Genomic DNA, 16,049 nt, shown 5'->3' with positions numbered 1-16,049 from the left:
GGATCGGTTGCCTGCTTCTCCACACCCGTTAGGTATTTCAGTTACCATTATTTCTGAGTTACCTGGAATTTAGTGTGCAGTGTGGCACAATGGGCAATTCTATACATAACATTGCTATCGGCCGCTATCTGTAGCTATCGAAGGTATCTTTTCATATTTTTGTATCCAAGTTACAATAAGTTCGTTGCAAATGTACAATAAGTGCTATGTTTTAACAGCACCTCTCTTGACTGTGGCAAATTTTAGAGCGAGATTGACTGTTTACTCGGCTAACTTATTGTAACAATTATAATAATTCGATACAAACATACGAAAAACTACCCTCGATAGCAGTTTGTGTATAGAATAGATGCGTTGGAGTTGTAGTGATATTGTTTACTAGCATTTAAAAATGTACTGTAGTAAACAATTCCAATACACCCACGAAACGCTTATGGTGTCACTGTGAATTGATTTACCTATATATACCACCAAATTAAAAATAGTTTTATTAATTATTGGAAAACACCGTCGATAAAACTTGTTTCATTTAATAACACCATAACACCTCCAATTCACGTAGTCATGACATTGGAGATTACAAACACTAAATGATGATAGGACTTCGACCCCATGTTAATTAGAGATATCAAAAATTCAGTTTGTTTTTATTTTTGTCTCTTTTGTAAAAGTTAAATTTTGTCGCTTAGGAAGTTTTAACAGCTCAGCGATGATGTGTGGTTATAACCTTTTTTAACAACACAAGACTTTTGTGTCTCCCAGCACGCACGTTGAAGTTTACCGTTTGTGTGTTTTCACGGCGCATTAGAGACGCCTCACCTGTATCGCGCTGCAAAGGTTGATCAAACCAATCAACTACCTCTGCATCACGTCCCTCTCGAAACGCGCGATGGACTGCTCGTGGATTTCCGGCAACAGACCGAAGCCGAGAACATTGTGACATCAATTCAACAGACCGACCGGCGTGTTTTTCGCGTCCAATAGAAAAAACAGCCTAATATAACATCACCATTCTTGCAATCATTGAAGACGTAAATGCTCATATGACCAGTTCCAGGGCTTGGATTGAAGACGGCTTGGCGGTACGGAAACCGGTTCGTTGAAACTGAATTTTACTCATTCCGGTGCTCTAAGAATTGAATATAGCACATCTGGTCAATAAGTTTTAAATTGAAAGCGCAAAATTCATGTTTAATTTAGTGTGTGTTGAAAATAAGCCCAGTATGGAATGTGGAATAGAACTTGAATCGATTTTTAATACAGTGATGTCCAACCTGTTTAACGCGAATGGCTACTTTGATCTTCTAAAACTACTTGATGGGATTCCTAAAAATAGGAAGACAAAAATATGTGTCGTTGCGTGAATATAATATTCAATTTATTTTATATATCAATCGAGATTCATCATGTTTGGTTAAGGATTACAATTTTTGAGAAATAGCGAACGAAAATATGACCAGTTAGGTATTTCTAAATTTTGGGAAAAAATATGATTGTGTAAAATTTTTCCTATAATTTAGTTTTTTTTTTCATATACGTATAATGGTAGGTAAAATAAAGTAGGCTTCATGGAAAACTTTCAACCATAGAGGTATTAAATAAAAAGAGGGGCAAACAATCGGCTTTCTCATACGACTGAATGAAGCAGGCCAACAATAGCCGACAACTTACGAGAAATAGCGACGCGATAAAAAAAATTCAGGGCATCACGGAGGGTTTATTTTAGTCATTATAACGTACCTATATAATATAATCTTAACGTGGAAATTTTGTCGCAACTTGATTACCAGATCGCCTCACCATACTTTTTCACCATACTAGCATGCTTCACCATACTTTCATATAACCTGTCGCCCCTAGCTTTCAACGTTTTTGTGTTAAGTCACGGTTATAAAACAACCGTACATATCCTCGAATAACCTACGATTCTTTATATATTATCTGCATTACAGAAAACATTATCAAATTATATACTTACCTACATCCTCAATATCTAATTAAGATTATTAAGACGTTAGCGGTAACATTCAATAGTTAATAGTGGATTGATTTTTATAACAACTAAATTATTTGTATGTTCTATCATCATTCGTGGCACAACATCACAGGGTCTTCTAGTTGTCATCCCCATTTAGATCTTCTTCTTCGATGGTGCTACAGCCCAAATCGAGCCCTGGTTTCTTCAATCCTCTACTTCCACGACACTCTGTATTCCGTTGCTATTGTTCAGTCGTCCACCAGCAAAAGCTTGCTGTCGTTCTCCCTCAAGTTTTAGTCTCCTTGCGGAACTCGTCTTTATCCATCGAGCATTTCGTCGGAATGCGGAATCCATTGCAGGTGCATATTTATATGCATGGAGAAATGCGGATCGTTGTATAGATTATGCAATTATTGGTTATTGCGCATGAGTAAATGTGAAAGTGAGTGGCACCTGGCAGGTTTTCTTAACCAAACCCCCTCCTGCCGCCTTAAAAACAAAAATCAATAATTATAGATATTTTTTCAAAATGGACTCCCCAAAACCATTTTTCCGTGTGCGCGCTTTATTCTCCGATTTTATTGCCTTATCTTAAAAAAAAAAATCATTGATAATGGATGCAGCCACGCCTCAAAAGCCTCCAGTCTTCTTACAGATCATTTATTTAACGTCCAGCACCCGATCGCCCTCCATCCAGTGACCAGGGACCTTGTGTTGTAACTTGCGAGTTGGAGTCGCCCGGCGGCATGGCGTCATATGACATCATTGTGACGTACTACCGGAGTGAGTCAATAGCATTCGAGAAATTAACGCTACTTTAATACTGGCGTTATTCATTCTCCCCATACACAAATAGGTGTTTCAGCATAATACTATCTATGGTGAGCCGTGTGCATTGGGCGGCTCGCCTTGATGCGTGTATTGAGCTTGCGTCACAATTACGTCATGTCGTCGGGTGACTTCATGACACAAGTTATAACATAGGGCACCAGACGTAGGTATATCTCGATTGCAGATGTATAATTTAGTAAAAATCTGCAAAAAACCGGTTGTATGCTCTTTGGTTAACAAGAAGTAGAAAATGTCCGCATGTAAATTGAGGACATTCCTGTGAAAGGGGTGGAGCATGTAAAATACTTCGGTTGTCATCTACATGATGACTGGAGTTTAGAGCATGGCAAGAAGCATCTTTGAAAAAATGAAACAGCCCATCTTAATGGGAAAAGGAAAATTATCACATAATTAACACATAATAGCTGTGCTGTACGCATCTTCTGATGGAAGGGAATCTATTCTTTGAGTGCCGGAGTATCCAGGTGAAACGCTCTCTAAAGTGTACAGTCAGGTGCACGAAAAAAACCTTTGATTCAAGCAGTAGGTATTTAAGTATAGGCAATTTCCCGAACTTCTGACCGGAGAATTTATTCCATTGTTTAGTTTTGGTTTTGTTGCGTCATGTAACCGACTAACTGTCACACAATTTGCGTTCTTACCCAGTGGAGGAGAATGTTGTTATGAATCTGGTTTCTTTAAAAATATTTTAATAGAAACAATTAAAAATACAATATAGCACTAATTTAGTGTATATTATACATAAATAATGATATGTGCGGGTTTATGCAGGAGTGTTACACTTTTTGCGGTGTCTCGTTGTTGAGTGACGAGACCGCTGTGATTGGGGATGACCAGGAGGTGGAGATGGAGAGTCGTCAGGAGGAGAGATGAGAAGTCGCGATTTGGTGGTTGCTCCGATTGGATGGAGGAGCGAGTTTTATTTGCAGCGTAAACAGTCGGTACAAAAATATTTTACAAGAGCGTTATGCTACAATACTTATGATACTGTTCCGAGGTCCGAGCTCAGTGGAACAGAATACTGTGCGGAGTGACTGACACTGACTGATCGAACGGGGGTTGTGATTGATACTAATAGGTATTTAGACTGACCACCTCATCAAGCACTTGATGATGTAAGGCAAAACAATGGTTATTTTTTTACTATTCCTATTTTACTTTCTTACTGTTTCATTGTGCGTCTTGTAGAGGTTTTACCCAACTCTAAAACTGACACGTTATTGTCGATGCTTATGTTTAGGGCATAGACACTGGCGAGTCGGAAATGACAGTTGTCTAGAGACCTTCAATATAATGCATAGGTTACAAGGGCACACAGTCCTTTTCGAAATTATCAAGTTAAGAGGATCATGATAAACCTTTACACCTAAAACATAGTTGAATATAACTTACTTCATGCTATCCGCCGTGTAACACCATTCGTGTATTTGTGTCATATAAATAAAAGACAAAACGATATAAATACCAACGCGTGTTTTCCATCAACACTGCCCATACAATATCACATGTCACATACAAAAGTAACCGTCTGAATATAAAATAATAACGGGGGTAGTTGATTAAACAAATAACAAGTAGTATCTACTCCCCTTACAGTTAGTCCTGGTCTGGCATCCAACGATCATTTCGTTTAATTTATAAGTTACCAAGAACACACGAGTTAGATATACGTTTCTTCCCAATTCTGTCGATTACAGGATTATTGATTGGGAGTTTAGGCATTTATTGCATTATTTGGTATCAATAAATAGCCTTGTAACAATATTTTTAGGACCTTGCAGAGCTTTTTTAAGAATTTATAACAGAGCGTTGGAGCGGAGCTCGGAGCAGGAGCATGGAGCACTGGAGCATGGGATTTTACCCGGAGCAAGAGCGGAGCTGGAGCACCGAAAATTTGTAGTGCTCCACTGCTCCGGATGTTTTTTTTATTATTAAATTTTCGTCCTAATTTCCTTTCATCCAATGAAAATAGTATATTTTGACACTTTGCAACACTGGAATTATTTGAAATATGGCAACACTGCGGAGTGATAAATTACCTCACTTTTTTGATAAAATAGGCAAATAATGAGAGACGATTTGCTGTCGATATATTTTGTTTAATAGAATTACTTAATAATGAAAATGACGATTATTTAAAAACTACTTATTTTTTCAACATTTGTATACATATAATACTTATTAAATCTTTTTACCCGGAGCGGAGCCAGAGCAAGTAATAGGTCCCGAAGCGGAGCAACTCAAAAAGGGTCTGCTCCAATGCTCTGGTTTATAAAACAACTCCCACGTAAGCTCGACTCGCACAAGTCGAATATATTAATATCTGAAGCGGTTGAGAGTTATTGCATTACCAATTGCCATTACCAATAGAAGGTTAGTTATGCACCGTGGGAAAAAACAAACAACGGATGGTACCGATTTCTAAGATACATTTAGGTACAATAATATGTCGACATTATCATTAAGACGGCTCTCACATCTAAACTCACCCGTCTGCCGCACAGCCATAAACAAACCTTCTAGTATGTTCATAAGAATTTTCACATTTGACCATATATTTTGTCTGTTATATCCAAAGTCTGTTATATCGAGGTTCTGCTGTATTTTGTTTTAAACATTAAGGCTATACTTCAGCTGGGGCACGGTCTAAAACGATCGTGACTGCGCGACGCGAAGATTGTGCAAACGACGCGTGCAGAACAAAACATAATTTGTCATAAAAATTCAACATGCGTCCATTTTTTTATATTAGTAATAATAATAATATATTCATTGACATGTTTTCTTTTTCAAGTAAATGGATAACGTTTTTTAGTCATCTTTACACGATTTAAGAATTGATTCCCCCGACGCCATCACAAAACAAATTGACGTGTTCACAGCTCAACTTTCGCTCTCCGATTGGCAGCCAGTCCGAAATTTCGTCGCACCTATAGTTGGAAATTGGCCTCTTAAATGTTTGCTTAAACGATAAGTACCTATTATCGAATGTTACGTTAATTTTCGTTTCACTGTAGTTTACTTTTTATACCACAAAGAAAATGTCTACACAATATGTCATTGTCTTGGATTTCAAACATCTGTTTCATGTATGTAAACGAATTATTAATTGAATTAGATTCGATTGGGAGACGAGAATTCATAAAGACGTGGGCTCGCAGGATCATTGGGTCAGGAATCAAATTATTTTTATCTGTGTGTAAGTGCATTTATTAACTGGTGGATATGAACGATATAATAAAATTATTCTATTCCTTGTCTCGACTATTTTTAGGTAGATAATAATATTATTGAAGATCTGCAAAGAGCTGGTATGAAAAAGAATTGCAGTAGGTATTGAGATATCCCGGGTCCTGTGGCTAGCTCGGGATGTTGGTAAGACCCGGGATTCACAAAAATTAAATAATAAATAGAAATAGGTAGCAGTAAAATGAAAAAGTCTTGATTGTTTCGTTCAGAGAACTTTTTTTTTATATTTTGGCTATATCGACACACCTTCACAATATTATTCTTACACATTTCCGTCACTTAATATTACTGCTTAATCTCTAATTAGCTTTAACTTTTAACTTAATTCTCTATATCCGTTTATCTAACTAATTTTTCACGTCCATGCGTGGTAATGTCGTTTCTTTTTACTCTCCGAGTCGTGGGGCCGATATTGCCTCTTTCAATGGCGACCCTCTACCCTCTTTTTTCTATCGAACAGTGTTGCCATCCTTCCCTTACATACTCCTTATTATTAAATTCATTTGGCTTTCGTCTCTTTTATTCGGCAAATCACATTCTTCTCTGACATACTATTATTATAATTAGATACAATTCTTGCGTGCTAAGTACATGTTGAATATTTTGACAGTTAATCAAGGAATTTTGGACGTACGTACGACCATTGTTGACTAGGAGGTCAGGTGACATGGTTATACCTAATAATTAATTTCATCTATCGGGAGAGGTCCAATAATCATGGGTGTGACAGTATCAACTTTCAACCAAACCAACCCGCCCTGTACCACACTCGGTCTTAATCGAGCGTATCACGAGGCTCGAAGTTTGGATGTGAAGCATCACCTGTTGTATACGCCTGGGAATGTCTCAGACAGGAGAAGAACCAATATGAGTGTCTGCCCTTGGTGGAATCATCCGAATTTCGCTGCCAGGATTCTACGCCACATCCAGCATCATTTGACGTATTGTCCGCCTTCTCAATGATATTTAAAGCAATAGTTAGAGGTCAAAGTATAATGAGGAGCTGTACACACTTTATGGGGACGAAAAGATTAAATAGCATAGAATGCCGTAGGATTAAATGGCTAGAATGCGCCACATGGTATTTAAGAATGCTCCGTCAAAGCAACTGGAGAGTGTCGGCGCTGGATCGTCCAGGATGAAGTATGCCCTTGCGTTTTCGTACAAGGTGGTTGGGAGGGTTATTTACATTGATGGGCAGTTAATTATGTCCCTCCATTTATATGTTTAATTTTTCTTTATGGCCAGAATTAAATAATTTGTGCAGTGATCTTGAGTTGTTTTGTTGTTTAGTATTTTGCAAGGTTTTTGGAGGTCAATTTTATGGTTTTGATAATTACATAGAGTTCTGAGAGTCCATCGTTCCTTTTCTAGTATAAGGCAGTCGCTGATGACATGCCACACAGTTTGAAATGTGTAGCCGTCACATGGACAACAGTTATCGTCCTTCAATTTAAATCTTTTAGATGGGCTCGCACTACTCCCTGGCCTATTTGTATCTGTTTGGGGTTGTAATGTCATAAATCATGCCGACAATTATTATAGAATATACCAGTACTTAGGTACTTACTATTAAAATTATTGTATAATATTGTGTAAGTATTGTTTTAAATCGAATCAAAACACTTTTCACAACACGCCACTGTCTCATGAAAAATTTCGCGGCAATTATAATATGTTCAAGTTATTTTTATCACTTATCTGCTCATCGCAAACTTCAAAATGGCGATTATTAATTTTGCAGTTTTTGAGAAATCACGATTTTCCTTTGAGGACATGTTCTATTGTGTAAACCGTTTATTTTAATCGTCAGAATTGTGCCAAGTACAAATTTAATGTCTATTTTACGGTTTATTTTATCATTATGTCACTTGTGTCATGGCTTGAGTCATAAACAGTGCAAATAATTATGTGTTACAGGAAATACAGGCACCTTTTCTAGAGCAGCGCTTCCCCAGTCGCGTGCTGCAATACTATTGTGCACAGTGACGTCCCGCGGGGGTATGCAGGTCATGCGTTGTACACGAGTTGCCATGGCAAGGGGGGGTGATTGAGCTCTAGCCTGGGGCCCGGCATGGTGGGCTGACCAGTTAAGTGAGATACACATACACCACAAATTTGCTCTAATAGAAAAAAGTCGCCTACGGTGCTATTCCACAAGCAGTAGTTTACTTTATAATTATTTTTAGTCTGTTTCCGGATTAGTAACCTGACAAAACAGAACAGCCAGTGGAAAAATAAAACATTCATTTTTGTCGTAAGTATATATTTATTAATTAAATAATTATAAAACTTAAGTTTATAAAAGAAATAGGTATATTATATTATAATCTCTGCATGTTGGCAATTCAGTGTAAAAACCTCAATTTATCTGCTGATTTTGATAATCATGCACAACTCCACAGAATTATTAAGGGGGATGCTTATACTATCAGAGGCGAAAACTGGCACCTAACGGAAAAATACGAAGCTTGCAATTTGAGATTTTTTTTGATAATTTACAATTTCAACTGTAGTAATTAATAAATATGTATCTGAAAACACTAAAAAGATTTTTTATTTTTTTTTTAAATTTAAAGATAAACTGGCAATTGTAAAAAAATGTAACAAAATGTGAATTCGTTGCAGGGTCAAATCTTATTATTACATTATATTTTATGGCCATATTTATTATTACTCGAGCTTCAATATTGTGACCATGCCTAAAATAAAATTTGATATAAATAAAAAGGATTTCAAGTTATACACATTTATATTTTTTTTAAATCGATGTTTTTTAAAATATATATAAAAAATATTAAAACGATGAATTAGTCAAAAATCTACACCACATAAAATCTAAAACTTAATAAACTAAATTTTAATGATTATTATGACCATAAAATATAATGCAATAATAAGCAACGAATTCACATTTTATTATATTTTTTTACAATTGTAAGTTTATCTTTAAGTTTAAAAAAAACTAAAAAATCTTTTTAATGTTTTCGGATACACATTTATTAAATAATACAGTTGAAATTGTAAATTATCAAAAAAAAATCTCAAATTGCAAGCTTCGTATATTTCCGCTAGGTTCTCTGCTGGCATGCGTCTCCCCCTTAAACTCATTATTTCGTTGTACCTAGATATACCTACCTAGCTTGCCGGCAACACCGAGTTGAGTCCCGTTTAATTGAGGATTTCCTTAGATTAGGAGTGCACAAATTACATAATTTGATTTTTTTTACGGTGTATTGAAAACCTGTGTTATTAAAAATCTATAAGTACAACATATAGAAATATGACAATTCCTAAAATATCATAGTAAAGTTCTGTGTCTTCATGTTCTATTTATTCATGTTCTGTTAACTCATGGAACCCTTCAATTGATAGATATGTATCGAATAAAGCACTGAAGCACAGTTTATAAAATATTTAAAGATATGAAGAAAATTGCTTGTGATTTTTTTTACAAGTTCACTTTATATAGTAATAGAACAAAAAAATATTTTTTAGTAACACTTTTAAAAATGTTTTTTTTTCTGACTTCTGCCGCCGCCTAGATCCTACCGCCCGTGTTCTGTTAGGTAAGTGATAGGGTAAATAAGAGTAAAAAATAAAAAAAAAGTACACATTATTAGCCACTGAGTGAGCTACATAGACCCTATATAATACAACATCCACCTAAACTCATCTCAAGTAAGTGGAATATACTTATCAATATGCGAGTGATAAATGTGCGATGAATGCCATAAATAAATCTTAAATTCGAAACGAATCTGCAGCTTATTTATTAATTAGTCTTAAGCGTCAATTACATTAAGCTTCTTTACGAGCTGTTTATTGGCGAATTTACAATCTGCCTGTAAAGTCACCCAGTGTAATCATCTAATAAGCAGGTTGTAAACACTCTACCGAGAAAAGTTGAAAGCCGGTCAACTTTACACGCTACACGCCGGCGTGTGGGCCTACTGCGTCTGCGCAGTAGAGCGCAGCACCAACCTCCCGGTAAAAAAACGAACTATGTTCTGTCAAAATAGTGGCTAGCTTGTGGCTTCTCAGCGAATGGAAAGTTTTGTGTGTAATCATCAAATCGCAGTAGCTGAATCGCCCGCTTTTATATTCGCCAATAAACAGCTCGTAAAGAAGCTCAATGTAATTGAGGCTTTAGTTATCATTTTTACATGTTCACTTTATAATTAGGCTTCGTATATAGCAGTGGCGTGGGGTAGAGGTAGGCTGGTCAAATTCTATATAAATAATAGTTCACACTAAACTTTGTCAGTCTTAGTTATTTGTTTTCATTGAACGTGTGCTGTGATTACAATGTGCATAGAGTGTTGGCTAGTTTTTTTTTCAATTAAACCCTGTCTAAACCAAATCACAATAGTTTAGGTATGCTATGGGCGATCCGACAAAGATGTGCATAATTTTTCAGCCATACTTATTTGTTTTTATTATTATTACAGATTGTGTTGGTTAGTTTTTTTTAAAATCCATTAAACCCTGCCTATATTAAGCCATAGTCGATAAAAATATTCTTCTATCTATGAAGAATCTAAAATTACTGATATATAGTTTAATGGTATAATTTTAGATATTTTATAGATAAATGATTATTTTTTGTTTGTTATGGTTTGGATTGGGCAGGGTTTGATTGAATTTAAAAAATAACAAACAAAATCTACACATTGTATTCTTAGTTCAATGAAACTGACAAAGTTTAGTGTGCACTATTTGTGTCGGATATTAACAGCTTACGGTACCATCGCCACTGGAATATAGTACTCGTAGAGATAGATTTTGTTTTGTTGTTTTTTTATGTGTTTGATTTAGATCATAATATACAGACCTACAAACTTATCTGTAGAATGGCCAAAAATGGAACTACGAACTAACATAGGACGCCATTTTGAAAATTTCATTAGAATGTCAGATTTTGTCCAGTTACGAGTCTTGATTGGGTAGTTTTCAGTGACGTCCCGTGGGGGTAGGCAGATTGAGCGTCGCTTGGGGGCGGCAGTTGCCCAAAGGGCAGCAAATCGAGGAGAATCATTAGGTATAGAAAAATCTACATAAACTTCATAATAACGGAAATATCTTTCCATTAAAAAATTAACCTCACTGGTTGGAAACAAAGTGTAGGTACTATAAAAGTTTTAACAGGACTTAATTTTTTATCGGGTTCGCGATGTCTAGTTTACTTCCTCTGTCCTTGCACGTCACGTTCGTCGTGAACAGCAATAACGCATGCATACTTAATTTAAAATTTATCCAAATATGCCACTCGCGAGTTTATGAAGTTGACAGGTGTATTTTTAAATGTACCTATCTGAAGCCGTAGGCTCGCAATATTGTCTATTGAAGCAGATATGGCATTTAAATTAGATTTAGTATTACATATATTGTTAGCAATGTATCCATACAACACATTTCTTAGATATTTGAGTCATGAAAGGATGATATAAAGTACTGTATAAAAATGTGGCGGTATTTTGGCACTGCCTAGAGGCGGCATTTTGTCTAGGAACGTCACTGGTAGTTTTCGACAGTGGCTCTCCTATCCCATTCTTCAGATAAGTTTGTAGGTCTGTACATACTCAATGTGTAAGAGGAATAGCTGACAAACATTTCTCGTAAAAACACCTGAACATTGTAACCTTCATTTTGTGAAGACTCGTATAATACTCCACTGCAATGCTGCAATTTTTTTATCAATACAGATCAATCAAAATAAATATGAATAGTAAATCGAACCAAAACACTAAAAGAGTTTTAAATTAGGTGACATGTAGATAGAGGTATATATTATGGTCGTTTCGTGATCACAATGTCGATAGTTTGTTAGTTTTTCCGACGGGGTGTTTGAAATAGATTTATCGTCGACACGCCAAAGAGCCATTTTCGTCATAATTTGTGGTAAATAAATTGTATCGAAAGGCTCATTACTCGAACAAAAGCTGTCAACGAGCCAATAATTGGAACGAACGGACCATATACATGGAATATTAAATTTAAACTAGATGACACATAGGTATTTCCGCCAAAAGCGATTTATGAACAATCTATAGGTAGGTATTTAATTTACCTACAAATTATTTAATTACCTATTATGAGAGTTATAAGATTTTAAATTTTATATACTTCCCACTGGGGCATCCGGGCATCAAAACCAGTAATATAATATTATGTTAAATTATACCAAGTCCACGGAACCAGAGTATTGGAGCGGAGCTCGGAGCAGGAGCGGAGCCGGAGCACTGAAAATGTGTAGTGCTCCACTGGTCCGCATGTTTTTTTTATTATTAAATTTTCGTCCTAAAATCCAATGAAAATAGTATATTTTGACACTTTGCAACACTGGAATTATTTGAAATATGGCAACACTGCCGAGTGATAAATAACCTCACTTTTTGACAGAAGAGCCAAATAATGAGAGACGATTTGCTGTCGGTTGGTTTAATTGAATTTATAATGAAAATGTCGATTATTTAAATTTTTAAATTTTTTTTAACATTTGTATACATATAATACTTATTAAAACTTTTTATCCGGAGCGGAGCAGACCCTGGAGCGGAGCCGGAGCAAGTATTAAGTCCCGGAGCGGAGCATAGAATTCCGATAGGCTATTCCCCAATACGCTATATTTTGACGCAGGTGTTTGAATGTGTGAGTGTCCTACGAAAATGTACCACACATTATAGACGTGCATATTGTATGTGTTGTACCTATACACCAACAAACAATAAAACAAATATACCAATATCGAATGAGCGTCAATGCATAAACCGAAATCAGTTGTCAGACCTAAGGATAAGCGTATTAGTTACACATGTTTTAGTTTATCCCATATTCTTCCACACTCAAGATCGGTTGCCTGTTACTCCACACCCGTTAGGTATTTCAGTTTCCATTATTTCTGAGTTCCCTGGTGACGTCCCGTGGTAGTGGGTTAAAAAAAGAAAGACATTAAAATAAGGTGAAAATCGCAAATATTACACCCCTACATCTTTGGTAGTAGATTCCATAGACGTGTTTTTTTCTGGAGGAGAAGTCTGGTTTCGCGAATAAATTGAATTTTAAATGCGACTAAATCATGTTTGTATGAATAATACAAAATAAAGATAATACAATCGTTCAAACGGATGGATTTATTGTAAATTAAAATTCGAGTGCCATTTTTTAATCGTATCAGTCAGTGCATCGGGCCTCTACGACACTAAACTCGCCACTGTTTTTTTAGTAATCGAAAAATTAAGAATATCTTAAGTGGAATGGGAAGGTAAAATGCGCTTCTGCTCCAGGTATAACCCCAAAGCACCACTGCTCCGTGCTCCGCTCCAACGCTCTATTTAATACCTCCATGGAGCAGCCCTAGTACTACTACTTTTTTACTCAGTGTGCACAAATGACTCACTTTCTTTGCCAGTTTTTTACCCTTACATTGATTGATAGAATGGCTTGTAGATGAACATCGTACAATCTCTTATCTTATCACATAAGCACCAGAGCTCGAAATGGACTGGAGCGCACCAGAGCACCGTTCCGGTTCGTGAAATCGGTAAAATTATCGCTCCGTCTCGTTGAAAAAATAATTTGAACATCTGAGCTAGATATGTCATTTAACAAGAAATCTAACACACTTTTTTTTATAAAATACAAATAAAATTTCCTAACTACTGTCCGAATCTAAGCAATAAGTGGTAGTCGATGGAGTCGAAGTGCGATTAACTAAATAGTTCACAGTTTTAACACGTGGACATCTCGTCGATAACCAAAAGTCGTTTCAGTTGAAGTGCGGTTAAAAATAGGAGGGGCTTATTAGTTCACAGTTTTAACACGTTGACAAGAAGATCTTGTTCGACAGTATGTTAATATCTTCAGAAAATTGTCGTGCGCTTTCTCGAAACTTTTCCATTTCGAGCGCTGACAAGGGAATGGGACAATTGGATGCCGCACTGTCGTAGACACGTATACAGAACGTAGACGAGGAATTTTAATCAGTTTCTATCTACTACTTAATAGTTTTAATTCATTTAACTCTTAACATAATGTTTTTTTATTGCGGATTGAGAATTAACATGCCTAAGGCTTTTATATAAAATAAAAAACTCTTTTTTCGTTGGAACTTAAACATATGCACGATTAAATCATTATTTACGTGTGTATATTTAAATTATCACCAACTATTAAATCATAATATATTAATTTAAATATAAATAGTACTAACCTAACCTAACATCTATTTAATTTTGAATTGCGTGGCGTCCAGTTGTCCGGCGCCAAATCGTCCTAGACCCGCTAACAAGCACACTATGGTGGCTGTATGACAGTCAACATAAAATATATTAGATAAGTAAATTTAATATTATACTGCGTGATGGCGATCCACCGTTGAGGTGAAAATGCAATCAAAATAATTATTGTGACCCACGTTTGGGGGGAAACATTGGTTTATTTACGACGCATTTACGAACATGGCTACAAATCTACGCGATAACATCTCAAATTAAAACCACCCTAGGGCGTCGGTCGAAATAAATTATGTAGAAGGAAAACTAAAACAAAGGATTTTTAGAGGGAGGTACTATTTATAATTAATTAGGTTACGCGGTCGTCCAAGGGTTGGGCTAGAGCAGTGGCTCATCAGACCAGGGCCGCTTTCAGACTGATTAGACCCAACTGGGTTTAGCGCACTAGGAGGCCTACGTATGTAGCGAGAAAAATAACGAAAAGGAAGTTAGTTTTTATTGCAATGCATGCACGAATTGACTGCACACCATCATAGCTTGGTATATTTATGCCCCCCACACCCTAAAACGGGCCCCCAGGCCAGGATGTTTGCCCCCCTACCTATCGCTAAGGTCAAGGGCATCCCGATAATCTACACTCTACAGCAGTGTTTCAAATGGTATTCCACGGATCCCCAGACTCAAGATAGGAACTCAAGGGTTCCGCGAGGTAAACTTAAGGGTAATGCGTGTATGTTTATCATTTTTTTGTATTTTTAAATAAATTATTGAGCTGTTAACACTCGAAATCATAATATAAAGGATCGCGATACCTTTTGGTGTTAGCCAAGTAACATGCAATCCTTCGCCATATTGGATAAATGGTCATTTTTTAGTCTGGAAATACACTAAAAATAATTATAAAATAAAATTCTACACGTGAATTATCATAAATGATATCAATCATAATATCATATCAAAATGCATCACTCGGTCACATATTTTAAAATGATAATACGCTAGACGGGAAATAGCGCCGCAGGCGAGTTTTTTTACTATTGAAGCAAATTTGTTGAGTGTGTTTATCTCACATAACTGGTCGACCCGCCACGCTGCCCCCCCTAAAGCCGCGTTGACACGGTCCAAGTACAATCCAAGTACACTTGGACCGAGCGCCATCCAAGCGAAGTCGTACGGGACAACTTCATAAAAATTACTCCTATCCAAGCTACTTGGACCACGTCCTATTCATACAAGCTAGCTTGGATAGGAATAATAAAATTAGTATGAAGATGTCTCATACGAGTGCGCTCGGTCCAAGTCAACTTGGATCGTGTCAACGCGTCCCCGGCCCCAGAGGTTAGAGCTCTGTCAGGCCCCCCTTATGGGGTCTATAGGTATTTACTAGTCAATCAGCAGGATGACGGGTGATATACAAATTTTAATGTTCTCAACTCTTGAGAGGAGTTTGAAGATCTTCGACTCCAAGCGGAATTATAAGTCGACAATAATATTGTTGAACAAAGGCCCATCAATTGCTAAATCTGAACCTGCATCTGAGACCCTGATAGCACAGTAATATACGTAGGTAGGTACCTAATGTAATATGATCAAATAATTCATATGAAAATATAAATAATACAATTATTATCAGTAAATACCTACTTAATATATTATATGATTATTAGAAATCTATTGTATCGATGTATCAGACGTATAATATACTTTATAATGTTTGTATAGGTAGGACCCATCAC

Source organism: Rhyacophila brunnea, unplaced genomic scaffold (genome assembly GCF_057557595.1).
Source record: "Rhyacophila brunnea isolate RB1 unplaced genomic scaffold, BYU_Rbru_1.0 scaffold_22, whole genome shotgun sequence".
In the NCBI taxonomy this organism is placed as follows: Eukaryota; Metazoa; Arthropoda; class Insecta; order Trichoptera; family Rhyacophilidae; genus Rhyacophila; species Rhyacophila brunnea.
This window is presented reverse-complemented; position numbering follows the sequence as displayed.